At 35.9% G+C, this 7,230-nt stretch overlaps 1 pseudogene; it reads left to right on the top strand.

Moving 5' to 3' along the window:
• Positions 1-5,883: 5,883 nt before the first annotated feature.
• Positions 5,884-6,399, top strand: LOC100988949 (p53 apoptosis effector related to PMP-22-like; annotated as a pseudogene).
• The last annotated feature ends 831 nt before the right edge of the window (positions 6,400-7,230 follow it).

Below are 7,230 nucleotides of genomic sequence, written 5' to 3'. Positions count from 1 at the left end.
GATAATCCTCACAAGAAAAGTACCATAGAAGTCAACAAAAGTGGGCAGCCACAAGTGTCTATGTTTGCTAGCAATTGTGCTTTTTATGTATTACATCAATTTAAATTAATGAGGAACCCGCCAGAAGGAGACAGAGGAAGATGCTACCTGCAATAGTTAATTGGATAAAAGCCAGTTCAGTGTTACATGCAGAGCTGTGCACCTATGTCCATCTTCTCCTCAGCTACAGATCTCAGGAGGGTTACACCACCCCCCAGGTGGACCCAGGGAAATTCCAAGGGTTATCCAATGACAAGACTTTGTCTTTTTATGAAGATGAGTAAGAAAAAATAAACTCAATTAAATTTAATTAATTTTTTATTAAAATGGAAGAAAAACATTAAAAAAATCAGCATATACCTTAAGGGAAAATTCTACAGAATAAGAGAGCAAACACAGCATCCAGAAGATTCAAAGGAATTGCACAACTTCAGAAAATGTTTTACTGCTGGATCTAAAAGAAAACCACAGTAAACTGTATCAAGATCTTCATTAAAATTAAAGAAGATGCGTCTTCTATGAAAATGGATATGAAAGTCATAAGGGGAAATTTTCCTTTGATGAAAATGGAGATGGAAGAGATAAACAAATATGTAAAGAAAACTGAAAACTAAATAGCAGAATATGAATCTTCATTGCAAGTATCAAATCAATGATATAGCTCACAAACTTGAAACTCCCTCAGGATGAGAGGAAAAAGGCGCATTTCTATAAAAGATGAAAGACACCATTGATATGGCCAGCGGGTAAGCCAAAAACTTACAGATAATTGATATTTCTGAGGAAGAGATAGAAACAAGGAAAGAAAAAAGCTATCAAATAATAATAATGATCATATGAAATAATTACAACTAACATTTATTAAAGGCCTATTATGCCTCAAGCCATATGCCTGTATTTTATTTGGATTGTTAAATTTAATACACACAACAGTACCATGAGTAGTTATATAATAATTCTAGTTAATCAATGAGAAAACTGAGCTTAAAAGGGTATAATAATATTCTCCTAGGTTATTAAATAAAGCTTTGCTTATATAATTTTATTTTTTTAAAACTCAGTCAATATATGGATCCCTATATATACTTTGTCAAAAATTTTTGTACTGTTAATTAAAAAAATGCGAGTATTCTAGCTTCTCTTTCTTTCACTGTCATCTCTTCCCTTCCTCCTTCTCCATCCCTCCCTCCTTCCCTCAGCAAGTAATTCTAACTTGATGTGTTCCACCACCACAACCAAAAACTCATTAGGAAAGACCTCTATGTCTCTCTAACCAACAGCTATTTTTAGTTATGGTTTACATGACCTGTTGGCTGATTTGTCATTGTTGATCAATGCTTCTTAAAATTCTCCCTTTCTTTGGACCCTGTGTTGCCATGCATTTTTGCTTTCCATGTGCTATCCTATCTTTTTGAATTAAATAAAGGTTGCCTGTAAGAAACCGTGGCACAAAGTAAGCTCTCAATACTTACATGTTTTGTTTTCATATTATAAATTCTGAGACCTTGCACTTTCAACAACTGATGTGCAAAATTCTACTTTTGCAATGCCAGTGTTCATGCCACTGAATAACTTAAGAAGTCTCCAGTTTCATGTGATCTTTAGTTCAAAAGAAAATATTTGTTGAAGTATCTCAAGTCTACTTGAGCCCAAAATAAACTGAAATGGAAAATTCAATCTACCATTGTTCTGTTTTACATTTTAAAATTCTGTGAAAATGACAGAGAGTCATACTTTGGAAAGTCAAACATACATAATAATCCCATCTTTAAAAGTTATCTTAATGAGAACGGGAGGAAATGGGGAATCACTGTGAACTGTGAATGTACATCATTGCTTGAATGTTCCTGCCTTTCCTGTAAATTATTTTGGTTATGAGGAAAGAAAAGAGGCACAAAAAGAGAAGATAAGAAGACTGTCCTCTCCCCAAGTGAGCCTCATTCTTCCCCATCCGGAAAATGGAGTGGTTCTACATACCACAAGAGGCACTGTGTATAAAAATACAGAGCAAAATTGTGTTTCCACATAAAATTATTTTATGTATTAATCCATTTATCCAAAAGATGAAATTTTTTTGGATAAAATGTAAAGTACTATGTGGCAAGTACTTTAAAAAACAGACACATGTCATAAGTACAATACCGCGAAGAACCAATGTTCTGATGGAGAAGATAGGCCAGAAACCAAATGACCCCAGAACAATTTAATAATTGCTATAAAAGAGACATGAACGAAGTGTTGCTAGGTGTCTCATCATCTCTTCCTTTAACTTTTCCAAGTCCTCTGTCAATGTTTTAGGTCTTATCCTTATGGAGTCTTTTCTCTTTTTTTAACTACTTCTTAACTGAATTATCATAGTCCTCTCTCAGGTTCTAGATTGCCTCACATCCAGTGTATTCTCCACCTGACTGATGATTGATTGTATTGAAATATAGATATGAACATGTACTTCTTGCCTACAAATTATTTGACAGCTTCTCAATGTCAGCAAATAAATTCCGTGCTCCTTAGTTGAGCACAATCTTTCCTAATCTACCTCCTGTCTAGCTCACTAGTCTCATCCCTTCACTCCTCTAGAAATACGCTTAGTTCCAGTTTTATTGAACTAGTTATTTTTAAAAACTAGCAGACTATTTCCCTCACCTGGGCCTTCATTCATGCTATTTTCTTGTACAGGGTTAACAACTCATTTCACGTGATTTTAGCTTAAATATTAGCTTTTCAGAAAGGCCTTCTTGACAACTCTACCTAAAGTAGCCCTGAGTTAATCCTCTTATATATTGGCTCCCCTGTATCATGTCATCCTGTCACTGCCTTTTTCTTTGTTTTCTTGTGTAATGTGAGTCTCTCCCATTGGAATAGTGCACCCTGATGCAGGGAAATTGTCTGTTTTGGTCACTGTTTTATCCTTTGAGTTTAATACAGTTTCTGTAACATAATGGCTGTTCCATGAATATGTGTTGAATAAATAAAGTAAGCTCGCCCATATACCAAACAGATTCACGAGCTCTTTCTGCTTCTGCATGACTCATCTGCATGGAAGACAGAAAAAATTGGGGCATTTGATCTTGATCCTAAATCCAATTTTCTAGGAAAATAATCATGCCCTACAAGGATATGTTGGTAGTTTAAACTGGAACGAGAAATTCCCCCAAATCCCAAAACACTTTCCCCCATTTTATGATGATTGATTTATATACAGGCTCACGTTTATGTTTCTCTAAGCAAGGCTCTTAATTTTTTGACTCCCTATCCACCTCAGGTTAATCTTTAAAATCCCATTCCTACCTTTTATTTTGTTCTATACGAAACTGTCCTACATATCTGCGGATTAATGTTGTGGCTTCATAGCGACAAACATATCATAAAAATGTTAAAATATGTGGCTTGCTTAATACTTCTCCGTAATGTCGTTTGTTCCTATTTATTTGACATGTGAGTCATATATTTATGTAATCATTTAATAGATGCCTACTCGAAAAGTGCTCTATGCAAAGCACTGGGGGAAGCGCTAGCAGAAAATGTAGACTCTTTCTTCTCTGAAAATGCTCAGCATAATGTTGGGAATGTAAAATTATTAAATCCAAATATAATTGACAATAGCAGCATGACCTGTGAAGAACGCAAATGAGATTGGAGGAGGAAGACTTGAATCATTTTCCTGGATTGAAGAGTAAATTACTGCATGACATTTGGCAAGTAACTTCACCTTTCTCAGCTGTAGTTTCTTATTTGTAATCCGGGATTTGAATTATACAGCACAAAATTAAATTTTCAATGTATACAGGTCTCTGTGAATTTAGGAAATTAAAATTTAAGTAATGAAATGTTTATCAATCTGTCAAATATTAAAGGAATAAAAATTATCACTTGGCAAATTTCTTTGGAAATGGACATTCTTATAAACTGCAAGCAGATATGTAAATTGGTACAACCTACTTACAAGGCATAAAAATGTGAGCTGAGCATCTAATTCTTAGTTACAAAAATTTTCATTACAGCAACATTTAAAAAATAGCTAACTGCATAAATATCTAAAATTAAGAAAGTAGATTCGTATTTCATGGTCCATTTTAACCATTAATTCTATTTCTGGAAGCTATTTAAAGTCCCTACAATGTATCAGACTCAGTTTTAAGTGATGTATATGTATAACTCAATTTAATAGGCACTGTTAGTACAGCCACATTGCAGATGAGGTAATAGTTAAACAATTAGCTAGTGCCCGGCTAAAAATAATAGGGTCAGGATTGAATTGAGACAACTTAACTCCACAGCCCAAGCTCTTAGGCACTGTACCAAGTTCCATTATACCATACCATGAATGGTATGAATCCAAGGTAAAATATACTTGAAATAATTCAGAAATAATAGATGAGAACTGATGAGTATGTGACGGTAGTATATTCTTACAATCATGTACCACTTATAATGGTAGTAAAAATGGAAAGGGAAAAATAGCCTGATAGATGTGTGGCAAGCATTGTGGAGAATCAAATTGAATGTTGAGGGAAATAAGTTAATAGGGTTAATCAATAAGGAGATCAATAATTAAAATAATAATGCAACTACTACTTATTAGGAACTTACTATATTTCAAATGCCATGCTGATCATTTAATACACCATCTTACAAATTAATAAGATTTGATTAGTAGAGGTAATTATGTTGGATTTCCTTTTAAACTGGGGTTTGAAGTGCCCAAGGGACACCCTGTTGAGATATTTATAGGGAGTGAAGATGGAAGTGAATGATGCAGAATAAATCAGAGAAGATGCTAGGAGGAGGTTCTTCTCAAGAGACATAGGAGTCTTAGAAAGCGTAGGGCTAAATTGGTATCTACATATCATATAGTGTGTGTGTCTCTTCACTGTTATCAGCATTAATTCTATAAGATGCAGAACTCACATTTCTCCAAAAGAAGTCAGTTCTTTATTTTTTTTGTGTAACTGATCTAATTTTTCTTATTAGCCCTTACCTACTATGTGGTAACAAAACAAATACACAAATAGGTAAACTAACTTTAAACAATCTCTATTATCTGAACTGTCTCGGTGTACATTACTTTTCAAAATTAAGATAAAAGTAGAAGAAACAGTATAAACCCCAATTACCAACCACATAATTTAATAATCACTAGCATTTTGCCAAGTTAGTTTTTCCTTTTTTCTTACTCTAGTTTTAGAAAGTTAATCACAAACGTCATTACATTTTACCTCCTAAATACTTTATATGTATCTCTAAAAATCAGATTTTTTCTTTATATATTTTCTATGATTATTGTACCTTAAAAAGTAACAATATTTTAATACCACTTAATATGCAGTCTTATTTATTTATTTATTTATTTATTTTGAGACGGAGTCTCACTCTGTCGCCCAGACTGGAGTGCAGTGGCACGATCTCGGCTCACTATGCAGTCTATTTTTTAAATCCTCTAATTGTTCCCAATGTGTGTTTGTATGAGTTTGTTCAAAGCAGGATCAAATCAAAGACATCAACTGAATTTTGTTAAGCCTGTAAGGTTTTTTGAAATTTAGAAGTGTCCTACGTTTTTGATATACCATTGACCTGCTGAAGACACCAGGCGGATTATCCTGTAGAATAACCCAACGTTTGGGTTAAACTCTTTTAGAGAGAATACGGTGGATGATGCTGGGTGCTTCATACCGCATTATGTTAGAAGGCACATGACTTCCAGTTTTCCCACTGTTAGTGATGCTAAGGTGGATTACTATGTTACAGAGTTTGTGCAGCCTCTCCGGGCGGTGCTCCTCCGCTTCGCGCCGCGACGTGGGCCTGCTGCGCTGCTGCTCTGGACCTTGCCCCTGCCCCTGCTCAGCTCCATCGCCTTCACCATCGTGGTGATGCCCAGGATGGCGGCAGCAGGTCCCCCCAGGATGGCTGCCAGAGCCTCGTGGAGTACGTAGGAGGAAGAGCAGCCGCTGCCATGCTCTTCTGTGGCTGTATCATGCTGGTGACCTGTTTCATCCTCACCTTCTTTGCCCTCTGTGCACCCCTGACGCTAGTCCTCCTAAGAGTGAGTTGGAGGCCTCCCTACCCTGGCTGCTGTGTTGCAGATCATCTCCCTGGTAATTAACCCTGTGAAGTATACCCACACCTTCAATCTTCATGCCAACCCCGCCGTCACATCACATGTGTCACTGGACCCGTGGCTTCCGGTGGGTGGCCACAATTATCCTGATTGGCTGTCCTTTCTCCTGCTGCTGCGGCCCGGAGGGCGAAGACAACCTCCTGGGAGGCGCCAAGCCCAGGTACTTCCACATCCGCCTGGCTGGGGAGGAGACCCGGAGAAGACGCTGCCGAGAAGGACTCCAGAGGAAGAGGCTGTTTCCCTAGGCGACTTCCAACCTGTTTTTTGGCAGTGTTCACATTATTAAATTAGTAGAAAACGCTACAATAATTTGGGAGAAAATATTGTGTTATAATTTCATATTCACCTTTTATATATGTTTTTTGGAGTTGACATGTTTGTTTTCACTAAACTTATATCTATCCATAACAGTTATATTACATTTATAAGAGAATATAAACATGAAACTCATCACTTTATACAGTAAAAATGAAAAAGCCTCCAAGACTTAATAATCTGATCAAGTTTTTGTTATTTCCAGATAGAATGGACTGTATCTATTAAGGGCTAAGGAGAAGAGAGAGATATTAGTAAAAAAATTGTCATTGATCAAATTTTCTATAAAGAAATGCAAAACAAAAATTTTTTGTGAGCCTTCAATTGTTTAAAGACGCAAAATAGTTTCCTAAATACATATAATTTGTGAGAATTTCTCATTAATATCTTGAATAATTCATTGGTTTTGCTAAGCTTCATGTTGACTTTACATGCTATTTAGGAAATGATTGTCTCATGGCCAAAACATGTTGCAGTGGTAAGGCCTTCTTAAGCAGTAAAATGTTTAGATGAAGTTTTCTCTTTTAAAATTCTTAAAGGGTGAGGGTGTGGGAAAATGCTATATTAATAAATAAATAAATCTGCACTGTTTTGTGTCTATATGTTCAGAACCAAAGTAGACTGGGTTGAAAGATGTACTGGGTCTAATTCATCATGACTCATAGTCCTGATTAGGTTGTGTAGTGAAGCATTAGAAGGGCCATTCCTATCACAGGAGTGCTATTGAAACAGCCTAAGGAGAAGAAACAGCTTGTGTGTTT

Source organism: Pan paniscus, chromosome 2 (assembly GCF_029289425.2).
Source record: "Pan paniscus chromosome 2, NHGRI_mPanPan1-v2.0_pri, whole genome shotgun sequence".
In the NCBI taxonomy this organism is placed as follows: Eukaryota; Metazoa; Chordata; class Mammalia; order Primates; family Hominidae; genus Pan; species Pan paniscus.
Note: the sequence above shows the minus strand (reverse complement) of the source record. Positions and strands in the feature narration are given on the sequence as shown.